The sequence below is a fragment of the Palaemon carinicauda genome, chromosome 6 (genome assembly GCF_036898095.1).
Source record: "Palaemon carinicauda isolate YSFRI2023 chromosome 6, ASM3689809v2, whole genome shotgun sequence".
In the NCBI taxonomy this organism is placed as follows: Eukaryota; Metazoa; Arthropoda; class Malacostraca; order Decapoda; family Palaemonidae; genus Palaemon; species Palaemon carinicauda.
This window is the reverse complement of record NC_090730.1, coordinates 37,612,111-37,627,110: the sequence shown is the minus strand read 5'-3', so window position 1 is coordinate 37,627,110 and position 15,000 is coordinate 37,612,111.

The window sequence follows — 15,000 nt, the reverse complement described above, 5'->3', positions numbered from 1 at the left end:
AAAAGCACTGTATGTCAATATTGACTTGAAACAAGAATCAGTCATCAAATCAAAGAAAATCTTTGCTTCTCTCATGTATGTGTTTATTAGTTTTAGCCTTCCTTTCTGTATAACGAACGTTTATGTTTTGCTTTTGGGTGTTACTGTCAATGTTGTGAAGCCGGGAAGAGGTGGACTCAGCATCTTCCAACCTCATCACCGATATCTCCTGGATCAACGCGTATTGTAGCAAAAGAACTATCAGCAAAATTTAATTTATTCTGGGTGTATTATTGCTGTAGATTAGGATAAACAATCCCGTGCTATTCGTATGAAAATTACTTTACTTTGCTTAACATTAAAGTGTAAAGCAGGTGGGTCTTCCACCTTTCTCAGCTTTCAAGCAACTTCCTCTTTTGCTCTGCCTTACTCATATTCCTTTCTGAATTGGCAGGATAACTCCATTCTCTCTTACTAAAATTAATTCCTTTAATAGATAAATTACTTGTAGTGATTGAGGATGATCGATAGACTAGTTCCATAATTTCCTTTGGTTATTGCATTTGGCTATTGTAACTCGTCATTAAATCGGTTTTATTCTTAATAAGTAATATTTGAAGCAGTTAGTCTTTGCAGAAAACCTTCGCTGGACAATGAAAGCATTGCCCATGAAATAAATGATAACTTTGGGAGGTTAAACTTTCGACCTTTTGATATCAATCGCTCCTGGTAGAAAGATTGGATAACCTAGAAAATATCAACGCCTTCTGCAACTAATAGAAAGGGAATGTGTCCTGTGTGCATTGTGTCATGACATAAGTCACGCTTGGGGCTAAAGCATTTTATATGCTCAAATGATGTGAATGCTTTTAAACAAAAAGCTAGTAATAACAAATTATAAATTCTTCTTTAGGAGTAAAACACTAAAACCTACCTCTGTGTTGTTTGTATGTTACTTAGTAAACCACAATTAGAAGCTTAGAAATGAAGAAAGTTAGAGACGATGAAATGTTCCTTGAAAAAGTGGAAAAGCTAACATTTATATAGCTAGATGTACAGCGATCAATTTAAATACTATCAACAGGATCTATAACACGTTTTCCAACATGCCTCGTCAGGTGTTCTTTTAACAAAGACCGGGAATAAATGAATAAGTAAATGAGAGAATGAAAGAAAAAGCCAACCTTCCATCCAGAGTTTCTCTGCCAAGGTGTTATTAAGGGAACGAAAGCAATCCCAGAACTATGTGGGTAAACCTTTGTAAGCCCTCTCCCTACTTAGGAATTGAATGAGTCCACAATAGTTTTACAAAGTTGGACAGAAACTGCTTTCCTTCTTCATTGCAGACCCAAATAAGAACAGAGAAACGCTTTTAGAATCCTTAATTCAGGTATCTCTTCTCCGTTGCTTTATGCAAGACAGGTTGCACCTCAAGACAAAGGAAATTCTTTTTTCTGCTCAGTCGTGATTTTTTTTCCCCAGGAATACTACGAAATGAAGCACCAAAAAAGTTTAGTATCGGAGTATAAGTGCTTTACAGTCTTCATATAGATTGAAGATAAAAGGATTAAATTTAAAAGATGAATATTTCGAATTTTTTTTATCCTGGATGATAGGATGTGGTTTTTTTTTTTTTTTTTTTTTTTTTTTTTTTTTTTTTTTTTTTTTTAAACAATATATGAAGAATTTTAAACGTCATATAAATTATTGTTTTATTTTAGAATTTTCTTAGAAAGTATTTATTAATTTTTTTTAATACATAACATCCTATTAACGTATTTCATGGAACGAAATAACAACATCGAACATAGACCCTGATTTTAAGACTAGATGATAAAACCAGTTTTTTTTACCGTATATAGGTTGCGTATAAATGTATACAAATACACACACATACACACGTGTATATATATATAGATATATATATATATATATATATATATATATATATATATATATATATATATATATATATATATATATATATATATATACAGAGAGAGAGAGAGAGAGAGAGAGAGAGAGAGAGAGAGAGAGAGAGAGAGAGAGAGAGAGAGAGATTTGGTTATCCTCATCAAGTACGGGGTGTTCGATGTCGAACGGCCGTGGCCCTCTGCACAAAACATCTCCATTCATTCCGTTTTTGAGCTTTCCTTTCCAACTCCACCATCGTTAGCCCGCACATCTCCTTGATATTGTCACTCAATCTAGTTGTTTTAGGCCTTCCTCTTGTTCTTGTACCATAGACTGATCCAATTAGTAGCGTTCTTTCCAGAGTACTGTGTTTCCGAACCTGGTGTCCAATAAAAGTTAGTTTTCTTTCATCCAAAATGTCAAGTAATCTTTTTTCGATATTGATCTTTTGTAGAACTTCCACGTTAGTCTTTTTCTCAATCCAGCTTATCCTAAGGACTCTTCTGTAACACCATAGTTCAAAACTTTCTAATCTTTTCCGATCTGTAGCTTTTAAAACCCAACATTCTGAGCCGTATGATGCGATGGGGAAAACAAGTGATTTGAGAAGCCGCTTCTTTGTGTTTAGAGTGATATGTCTGTCTTTCCACACATTGCTTAGTGATATGGTTGCATTCTTTGCAATACCAATTCTTCTTTTGATCTCTTGGGACTTGTCTCCATTATTGGTGAAAGTTGCTCCGGGGTAGGTAAATTCAGTGACATTATCTAGGGCAACTCCGTCTAGTAGAATTTTTTGATCAGACGGGGCTTTTTGACACTTCATGACCTTTCTTTTCTTAGCATTTAGGTACAGTCCCACTTTCTCACTCTCAGCTTCTACTTTTGATACTAATGTTTGGAGGTCCTCCATACTTCCCGTGATTAAAACCACATCGTCGGCGTATCTGAGATTAGTGATTTTTTGTCCTCCAACAGTTATGCCTCCTTCGTAGTCTTCAAGTGCATTTCTCATTATGGTTTTCGAGTAGATGTTAAAGAGGTGGAGAGAAACAATGCATCCTTGTCAGACACCTTGATCGATGTTAAACCAATCCGTTGGGCCATAAGATGTTCGCACTGCTGCTTTCTGTTGATTGTACAGTGCTTTCAGAAGTGAGATGACATGAGGTGGTAAACCCATAGAGTACATGTCGTTCCATAAGATGTCATATGCAACTGTATCAAAGGCTTTAGTGTAGTCAATAAAACAAAGGAATACGTTGATTCCTCGTTCTCTGTTTTTTTTTCAAGGATCATCTTGAGATTCATGATTTGATCTCTAGTGCCTTTCCCAGGACGGAATCCTGCTTGTTCGTCAGCGATTTCTTCGTCCAGTTTGTTTGCCATTCTCTTAGCCATGATTTTCAAAAAATTTTTGCTACTCTGACTAATGAGGAAGATTGTCTTATTATTGCTGCATTTGAGGGTGTCACCTTTCTTAGGGATGGGAACAAAGACTGACTCCCCCCAATCGTCTGGACATTTGTTTTCGATCCAGATTTTATTGCAAAGCCTGTGGTAGAATATCTCGACGTTCTCGCCTCCATTCTTTATCATTTCAGCTGTGACCTGATCGTTTCCTGGACTCTTTCCAAGTTTGAGTTCTTTAATAGCTTCTCTAATCTCATCAATCAGAGGAGGTGGTTCTGGTTCTGAAGACACCTACCCGTATGGGGCTGGTGTTACAATGGACTCATTTCTTTTGTTATACTGCTATCTTAAAAAACCTTTTAAAACTTTAAAGCTGATCGTCATTTAAGACAAAAGGTCGAATGATATAAATCAAATAAGATTTCATAGATATACGTTTGCTGACGTCATAATGAAACATAATCAGAAACTGCAAAGAAAAATCATATTATTATTATTATTATTATTATTATTATTATTATTATTATTATTATTATTATTATTATTATTATTATTATTATTGTTATTATTATTACATTCTAAGCAAAATCCTTAGTTGGAAAACCAGGAGGCTATAAGCCCTAGGGCTCCAACAGGGTAAAATAGCCCAGTAGTGCTTGGAAACAAGGAAATAAATAAACACGAGAAGTAATCAACAATCAAAATGAAATATTTTTAAGAACACTGACGATATTAGCTCCTGCTCCTTCACTTCTTTATCTCTAATTGAAAGTTTCAGGTCTTCATATAATGCAAACTTTTCTGTAATATCATACAGTTCATACCAACACCAGCCATATGAATAACAAATACATACACTCATCTCCCTTATATAATAAAGAGCAAGTGTCCAGTTATATATATATATATATATATATATATATATATATATATATATATATATATATATATATATATATATATATATATATATATATATATATATACACATATTTCTGATCACACTTAGTGGCATTGCCAGACGTATAGCTACCGAGTCTCTCCCCGTTCCTCTGATAGCGAGGAGGGAAGTCATATCCTGGTGAGAGGAGTTATGGTTAGGAAAGAGGTAGGGGTGGGAAGGGTTGAATCTACTGTATGTGTGTGTGCATGTCTATCTAAATATTTAACCGTAATTTTTTATGGCTCGCGTACACCAATATATATATATATATATATATATATATATATATATATATATATATATATATATATATATATGTGTGTGTGTGTATATATATATATATATATATATATATATATATATATATATATATATATATATATATATGTGTGTGTGTGTGTGTGTGTGTGTGTGTGTGAGTGTGTGTGTGTAAACCATAAAAAATTACTACTAAATATTCAGTTAGATATGCACACATCGGAAAAGTGGAGGGAGGTAAGAAGAGTGGTATGTGATAAGAAAAAGCCAATCAAGCGAAAAGTAAAAATCTCCTCCACATTGAAAAGACCAATGTTAATGTATGGATCAGAAATTTGGGTTTTAAAACGAAAGAGGAAGCAAAGTTTGAGCGAACAGAGATAAGAATGCTGAGGTGGATTATGGGAGTATCAATGCTTGAAAGATTGGAAAATTATGAAATAAATAGAATGGCAGGTGTAGTAAAGATTACAGGGATGATAAGAGGGTCACGGCTAAGATATGGGCACGTGTTGAGGATGGATGGTGTGGAGGGATTGAGGAGGGCTTAGGACTAACCTGTTGGGGGCAGATGATCAAGAGGGAGGCAGAACATTAGATGGCGAGATAGGTGAAGGATGATATGGAGAGAAGAGATTTGGTTGAAGAGTTTGCCTTTGATGGAAGACATTGGAGACGGCGCATCAAGCAACCGACCCCTTAATATAGGGATGACGGTGGAAAAGAAGATACATATATATATATATATATATATATATATATATATATATATATATGTGTGTGTGTGTGTGTGTGTGTGTGTGTAGTAGTAGGATGGTCAGAGCACCAGCCACCGGTTGGGATACTAACGCCAGAGTGTTATTGGGTCGTTTGGCGGGCCGGTAGTACTACATTGGATCCCTCTCTCTAGTTACGACTCATTTTTCCCCTGCCTACTGATACACCGAACAGTCTGGCCTATTCTGTCCACATTCTCTTCTGTTTTCATACACCTGACAACAATGAGATTGCCAAAAAATTCTTCTTGTATACTAGTTGTTCAGTGGCTACTTTCCTCTTGTAAAGGGTAGAGAGACTCTTTATCTGTGATAAGCAGCTCTTCAAGAAGAAGGACACTTCAAAATCAAACCATAGTTCGTTAGGTGCCATAGCCTCTGTACACCATGGTCTTTCACTATCTTGGGTTAGAGTTCTCCTGCTTGAGGTAGGTCCTCTCGTTTTATTAAGTGTTTATAGTTTATATATAAAATATCTGATTTTATATCGTAACTGGTCTTAAAAATATTTTGTTTTGATTGTTGATTACTTCTCGTGTTTATTTATTTCCTTGTTTCCTATATTTACTGTGCTATTTTACTCTGTTGGAGCCCTTGGGCTTATAGCATCCTGGCTTCCCAACTAGGGTTTTAGCTTAGTTTGTAATAATAATAATAATAATAATAATAATAATAATAATAATGAGTGACTTAACTTATGCCGTGTTTTCCGACTTCAGACATGCAAGAAAACAAGGAAGATGGCAGAAATGTCTCGTTCAAAGTCTTAAATAGAACCCACCCCCCCCCCAAAAAAAAAAAAAAAAAAAAACCGTTTAGCAAGGCAATATGTTTTTGTCAAAATCTTAAAAAGCCAAGCTATTAATTCCTTTAAGTATTAAAAATGATTAAAAATTAAAGATGAGAAATGCCCATCATGAACTTTTCACCTCTTGCATATAATAAAGCATTAATTACTAAGTCAAGGAAAATAGGGATATACAAGAAAAATAAATGAGAAAGATAGATATAGGGATATAGGCAAAACTGCAATAAAGATATTCCAATGGAAAAAGGGCATTGCTACCTGTAATCTTTCACTGAAGCCAAACAACATGACATTTTACTCGCTTTCCGGAACACCCACTCTTCGGAATTTAGATTCTCTCTCTCTCTCTCTCTCTCTCTCTCTCTCTCTCTCTCTCTCTCTCTCTCTCTCTCTCTCTCTCTCTCTCTCTTTCTTCCACGCGCACACAAACGTTTTCGCTCTGGATGAAAAATAACACCTAATTAAAACATCTAATTAAAAAAAAATACCTATAAAGATCGGCTTTTCAAGACTTTGATGTAAAAGAAATATCCAAAAAGATGACTGGGTTGAAATTTCTATCCACACAGGTTTTCTCTCCTTCTCCCCCGCTTCTCCTTCTCCCAAGTGATTAGGGAGGAGTTTAATATTGAGATGTTTCACAACAGATTCGAACTCAGTCTCAGGATATCCACTTGAGGTTCTCTCTCTCTCTCTGTTGCCTGATTTCGAGGAGTGGAATGAAGTGCATGTCCTCACTTCACTCCGCATTCTCTACGGGTATAAACATAATAAAACATTAAATTGCAGTATAGCGCACCGTGCTGGTTGACCCTAGCAGTATAGCGCACCGTGCTGGTTGGCGCCAGGTTTATTTTTCCAATGAATCATACTTTTGAAACACAATATAGATGTAACATCACATATTCTAATAACTTCTACAAACTTCTGTACTGATATAGCAGTGCATATTTAAAACAAAATGAACAAACTTTCAAATTAACATATAAGCCTCCTCTGCCACCCAGGAAAAACCATAGATAAAAAACAAAATCTCAAGTTTTGAAAAAACTATGGAAACCTGTGTATCCACGGCAATAATGCAGAGTAACTCAAATTTGAGTGGTGGAACCTCACTCTTGTACTACTAATAAATAATAATAATAATATTAATAATAAATTCGACTTGCTCGGGCTAGCGTGCGCTAGAAAGTGACCACTTACTAAATACCTCTTCAAACATCGAATAAGTTTCACCCAACACTAAATTCTCATTGGCCACTGCCTACATAACAACTGAACTTAAGTAACAAGACACTTAAGATCTGCTTACATGTCGTTAGGACAATTATTTTTCGCTATACTTCGTAACGCGAAAAAATTCTAGTCCTCACTTCACTCCGCATTCTCTACAGGTATAAACATAATAAAACATTAAATTGCAGTATAGCGCACCGTGCTGGTTGACCCTAGATAATACCAAAGAAAGGGAGAGAAGGAAAGAAATGGAGAGAAAGAAATAAATGTTCCGATTGAATGATTTATACATTTAACCTCTTTTTGAAGCCTTTGACAAACATGTTTACTTGAAACAGACTACCAACACTCATGTCTATGAAGACACCTATCATTGATGTTATCGTTTGCGATGTTTGAACTTGTAGCCACAGTTTTAACAAAAAATTCTGTTTGGTTACATTACAGGAGCTTTTAAAAAACTTCTTAAAGACAAATCGATCAAAGGACAAAATCATTCCAGCTTCCTCTGTATCAAGCAAAATACATCAAATATGGAAAAGCATTTGTGACAACTTCCGATATCAAAAACTTCACAGTATTGGTGATTTTTCATTTTTCATTTTTTTCTGTTCAACTAAGAAATCTTCAAATTACAATAAACTTAATTCCCCAAATCTCAGATAAGAAAACTTTAATGATCTATCGAAATAATAAAGAAGTTTTTCAATATAGGAAAATATAATCCGCACGGATTCTGCAACACCATATCAAAAAGATCCTTTGTATGCACCGATCTACCAGCTTAATGTTTCACAGGTGCTTGCAAAGATTTAACAAGTGAATTTTCCGTTGGATCTATGTAACCCCTCATTTCATGCATGCGCGTTATGGCATAAATAGCTTGATCACTGGAGATTACTAAAGCACCGGAATCTAATAAAAGCGTCCTAAATAAGGCAACATACAATGGCATTTCGCTTTGCTCGTGACCATTATTGCAAGTTTCTCTTTGTTGAAAGACAAGTTGGTAGGCCTTGTCGGTGCTGTCATTCATCGATGATAGAAGATGCCCATGACAACTGAGGTCCCCCGATTTCCTGTCCAAATTAGAGGCCACCGTTAAAGACGACTGCTGGCATTTCATTGCATTCACGATCCTGGAAAGCAGATTCCAAAAATAAAACATTGTACATATACTTATGATATTAAAAAACCTTTACCTTCTATATCAAAGTTGAATTTCAGCGAAGAATTTCACTTATCTTTGCCGTGTGTAATAAACCTTTTGTTACGTAAACACTTAAAGTTTAACAATAAAGTTTCCCTCGTTAATATCAACAGTCAAGATGGAGAGGACTTTCACTCTGGAATATTCTACTTAAGAATTTTTACCTCCATTTTATTAATAACCTTTGGTATAAAGCACCAAACCTCAAGTTAAAGCATCAATTCCCTCTGTTCCGGGACACCAATATTAGAGATTAAAAACCTCAACATATTTTTAAAAGTAGAAAAACAGTCTAAAGAATGAATAACTCTCACAAGTCCATAACTCTGAAAAATGTAAGCAAGAATTGACCATTCATCCATGTTAGTTGACAACACTTCAAAAAATCCACTCTTTTGTACTCTCTCTGGGCTAACATACATTGATGACCTGAACAGTGTATTCAGTACAAGTTTAAATTCTTTGGTTTTCTATGATTTCCAAATCTGGCTTTTTGCTACCTACTTGCATTAAAATCGAAAATTTTTTATCTGGAACAACGTTCAAACATTGCCAAAATACTTTACATAATTCTGTCGACTGCCTCCTGCTCCTTCATGTTCAATTTTAAAGATTCATTTGCTGTCCAGTTTCCAACCACTCTTTTCATGATAAAAAAAAGGCGCTGTATTCATCGCTAAAAACTTCAGAATTTCTCCAAACCTACTACTGAGGTGTCACAACATATAAATTTCCCAACACCAGAGGCGTCACAATATAACTTAAATCTGAGGAGTCACAATATAGCGGTAAATTTCCTATGTCTGAAGCGTCGCAATATAGCGGTAAATTTCCTATGAGGAGTCGCAATATTATGATAAGATTGCCTACATCCGAGGCTTCGCAATGTGATAAATTGCCTACATCTGATGCGTCACAATATAGTAATTAACTGCCTACATCTTAGGCGTCACAATAGTGCTAAACTGCCTACATCTGAGGCGTCACAATATAGTGCTAAACTGCCTACATCTGAGGCGTCACAATATAGTGATAAACTGCCTACATCTGAGGCGTCACAATATAGTGCTAAGCTGCTACATTACATCTGAGGCGTCACAATATAGTGATAAACTGCCTACATCTTAGGCGTCACAATATAGTGATAAACTGCCTACACCTTAGGCGTCACAATATAGTGATAAACTGCCTACATTTTAGGCGTCACAATATAGTGATAAACTGCCTACATCTTAGGCGTCACAATGAAGTAATAGGTTAAATAAGTCTGATGCAAGTATATAGTTAAAATAACGACCAAAATAAAAAGAATTAATTTCTGCGTCAAAACGTGATCTCAAGTAGAGCATCTGATATTTCCCAATTAAGTTCCAACTGGCTTTGCTCAATATGTAAAAATACAGAAATACTTTATCGTTTTCATTTTAACAATACCTCTCACGACAAATTCCGTGGAAATTATGTAACAGAATTCTGTCCAAAAGATATTCGTTAAAATAACGTTTTTGTTAATTCAGAAGGTTTGGCATTTAAACAAGGTCTTTAACGACATAGTTTATCCTAATACTGTAGTTACGAAATTTGCCTTCAGTATTCGTCCACTGTAAACCTTTCCAAATATAATTTAGAGTCTGAAAACCAATTATACTTTCTTGTAAATAAATCCAAATCTTGAAGCTTTTAAAGTAAATAGCTAGCATCCAATGCCCCTTTAAAACAACCATCTGCATCTATGCCATCATCTAAAAATACTTCAATTTTCACTTCCTTAGATCTCCAATATCTAACAGACTTAAGAACTTTAGTAAAGATGTACCGCCGCTTTCAAAAATATCTAAAGATAATCCATTATAAAAACTTTTTAAATTTTTCCCCAATGAGAAAGATATTGGCAACGTTTTAATAGATTTCTATGCGATAAGCAGACTGTAGACTGATTAAATCCTTAAAAAGTTTGTAATAAAAAACCAGCCTTTGCTTACCATTTCCATTCTTGGTCACCGTCAAAGGAATTATTTCTTAGTTTTTCTGATACCAGTGTCACTCAATCTCTTTTAATAAATTCTGATTCGTCCCTTTCTGACCTATTGTTACCCAATCCAACAACCACAGTAACGGTTTTTAAATGGAATTTTGTGATCGCCCTTTTAGACGTCAATGACTATCTTACCGGACCCAATCTAATTCTGTTCAATGTATTGTGAATAACAACAACCAACAGGCGATTAAAAACAATAAAATAAAATAAACACAATGTTCTAATTTCCTTGTACCAACTGCTAGGTATACAAAATAAAAACAGCTATATTTTCACTTATCTTTTCGACGTCTTTCTTGGTACATTCCCGGCTCCAATGTCAACTCTCGGCCTTTATTGAGCTCTAGACCTCTTCCATCAAAGTTGATATGAATCCACACTCCCTCGATCTTTAACTAGTTTGACACTTTCGGCGATGCTGCTCTTTGCGTACTAACTCGTTTCTGCAGCAGTTTTAGATGTTCCTTGTCCTCCAAGTTGATACACAATCGCATCTAATGATAACATTTTCGTATCAGTTTCCTCAAAATAACGCGATGCTCATTCAAATGGTTTTCCATCATACTTTAACGAGGTGCGGATACTTGTTGAATATTCTGCTGGAAATCGGATAATAGATTGCCCATCACTTCTTGAAACGGTTTCAGCATTCTGATTGCTAGCGTGAAAACACTATTCACATCTGAAGCTGTATTTGACCCTGCCTGGCGTCCTGGCTAATAAATTCGACTTGCTCGGGCTAGCGTGCGCTAGAAAGTGACCACATACTAAATACCTCTTCAAACATCGAATAAGTTTCACCCAACACTAAATTCTCATTGGCCACTTCCTACATAACAACTGAACTTAAGTAACAAGACACTTAAGATCTGCTTACATGTCGTTAGGACAATTATTTTTCGCTATACTTCGTAACGCGAAAAAATTCTATTCTCTGTTATCGTAAGAATGTAAGATTCAACTTACACTAGAAGAGCTCAAGTTGTTACGTTTCATATATTAGGAGGTGATGTCCAATCCTTTTTAATACATTCGCATAAATTCTGTATAAAAATCATCAGAATCATAAAAAATATGAATATAAATAACATTTAATGCTCCCATTATATATTTCCTCTGTGTATCAAAGTGAACCATGCGTTTCTTATCATTATAAATCCGAATCGCCCTCAATGATTAACTCTGCAATCTGAGTATCTACGAGCTACCCATCAGCCGAATATTACCTCTGTAATTGTAAGCAGCCATTGCTGGAACATTCTCTGTAATTTACAGATGGAAAGTGCACAAAAGATTAAACTTTGCTTTCTTCATCAAGTAATATGAATTTTTACTTTTAGGTAAAAGGAAAAAAGTATTATTCTTTCACTATTCGGTTATCACCATTGTTTAAATCATTTCTTGAATAGACTTGGTGACTTTTTATCATTAAATCTAAGCTTTGGAATTCTCCTAAGGAGTCTGTTTTCCCAGATTCTTATGTCTGGCTATGATGTAAGAAGTAAATCTACACTGTTGAAAATTTGCCACAAAAAGCTATAAAAATCCTAGAATAAATGTTGCCAAGCATTTACCGTTATAAAGGCAAATATTGACGTTAAGGAGTGATATTACGGTCACCAAACCGTAAAATATAACGGCAAAGTAGGGCAAAAATTACGGTTGTATGTATTTTGATAAAACACGGGGGAAACCTGTATATATATATATATATATATATATATATATATATATATATATATATATATATATATATATATATATATATATATATATTACATATCATTACGTGCATATGTTGAATATACAGCACATATGATTACATACTCATATACTCATCTCTCCTTTATAAGAGAGAACAAGTGTCTGGTTTTATATATATATATATATATATATATATATATATATATATATATATATATATATATATACATATATATATATATATTTATGTGTGTGTATATATATACATATATATATATATATATATATATATATATATATATATATATATATATATATATATATATATATATATATATATATATAACCGGTCACTTGTAGCGCTACCCACCTCGTGGGTGACGGGGAGAGGAATTATTCATACCCTATTGAGTGTGTATGTCTACCCAAATTTTTAGATGTTATTTTTAATAGGCGACATAAACTACAGTAGTGTGTATATATATGTATATATATATATATATATATATATATATATATATATATATATATATATATATATATATATATATATATATATATGTGTGTCTATATATATATATATATATATATATATATATATATATATATATATATATATATATATATATAAATATATATATATATATAATATATATATATATATATATATATATATATATATATATATATATATATATATATATATATATATATATGTATATATATATATATATATATATATATATATATATATATATATATATATATATATATATATATATATATATGCATATATATATATATATATATATATATATATATATATATATATATATATATATGTATATATATATATATATATATATATATATATATATATATATATATGCATATATATATATATATATATATATATATATATATATATATATATATATATATATATACATGATAAATTTTGCACATTTTTACGTGTTTTTCATATTCAAATAAGCCATATATATTTTTGATACATTAATGTCTGGATTCTCTTAACGACCTCGGGATCAGAGCCCCAGGCGAAATCACACAAAGACAAGAGCTTGGCTCCGACCGGGAATCGAACCCTGGTCGGCAAGCTTGTACAGACAGTGACTAACCCACTTGGCCACGAAGAAAATATATATATACATATATATACACGCTACTGTAGTTTACGTCGCCTATTAAAAATAACATCTAAAAATTTGGATAGACATACACACTCAATAGGGTATGAATAATTCCTCTCCCCGTCACCCAAGGGGTGGGTAGCGCTGCAAGTGACCGGTTTTATATATATATATATATATATATATATATATATATATATATATATATATATATATATATATATATATATATATATATATATATATATACATATATATATATATATATATATATATATATATATATATATATACATATATATATATATATATATATATATGCATATATATATATATATATATATATATATATATATATATATATATATATATATATATATATATATATATATATATATATATATATATATATATATATATATATATATATATATATATATATATATAACCGGTGCCAGATTTCAAATCGTGGAATGAAGAGCTAAGTTGTTACGTTTCAAATATTAGGAGGTGATGTCCAATCCTTTTTAATACATTCGCATTAATTCTGTATAAAAATCATCAGAATCATAAAAAATATGAATTTCTCTAAATAGGCAGCATCTCTTCACGAACCTCTGGACACTTGTCTACCCTTTACTTTCCTAAATGTAAATAACATTTAATGTTCCCATTATCTATTACCTCTGCATATCAAAGTGAACCATGCGTTTCTTATCATTATAAATCCGAATCGCCCTCAATGATTAACTCTGCAATCTGAGTATCTACGAGCTACCCATCAGCCGAATATTACCTCTGTAATTGTAAGCAGCCATTGCTGAAACATTCTGTGTAATTTACAGATGAAAAGTGCACAAAAGATTAAACTATGCTTTCTTCATTAGGTAACAATATGAATTTTTACTTTTAGGTAAAAAAAGAAAAGTATTATTATTTCACTATTTGGTTATCACCATCGTTCAAATCAATTCTTGAATAGCCTTGATGACTTTTTATCACTAAATTCATGCTTTGAAATTCTCCTAAGGTGTCTGTTTTCCCTGATTCTTATATCTGGCTATCATGTGAGAAGTAAATCTACACTGTTAAAAATTTCCCGCAAAAACTATAAAAATCCTAGAATAAATGTTGCCAGGCATTTATTGTTTTAAAGACAAATATTAGCGTTAAGGAGTGATATTACGGTCACCAAACCCTAAAAGATAACGACAAAGTAGGGAAAAAATTACGGCTGCATGTATTTTAATAGAATAGGGTGGAAACCTGTGTTTGTATATATATATATATATATATATATATATATATATATATATATATATATATATATATATATATATATATATATATATATATATATATATATATATACATACATATATATATATATATATATATATATATATATATATATATATATATATATATATATATACACACGTATATATATATAAATATATATATATATATATATATATATATATATATATATATATATATATATATATATATATATATATACACATATATATAAGCGGTCACTTGCAGCGCTACCCACCCCTTTGGTGGC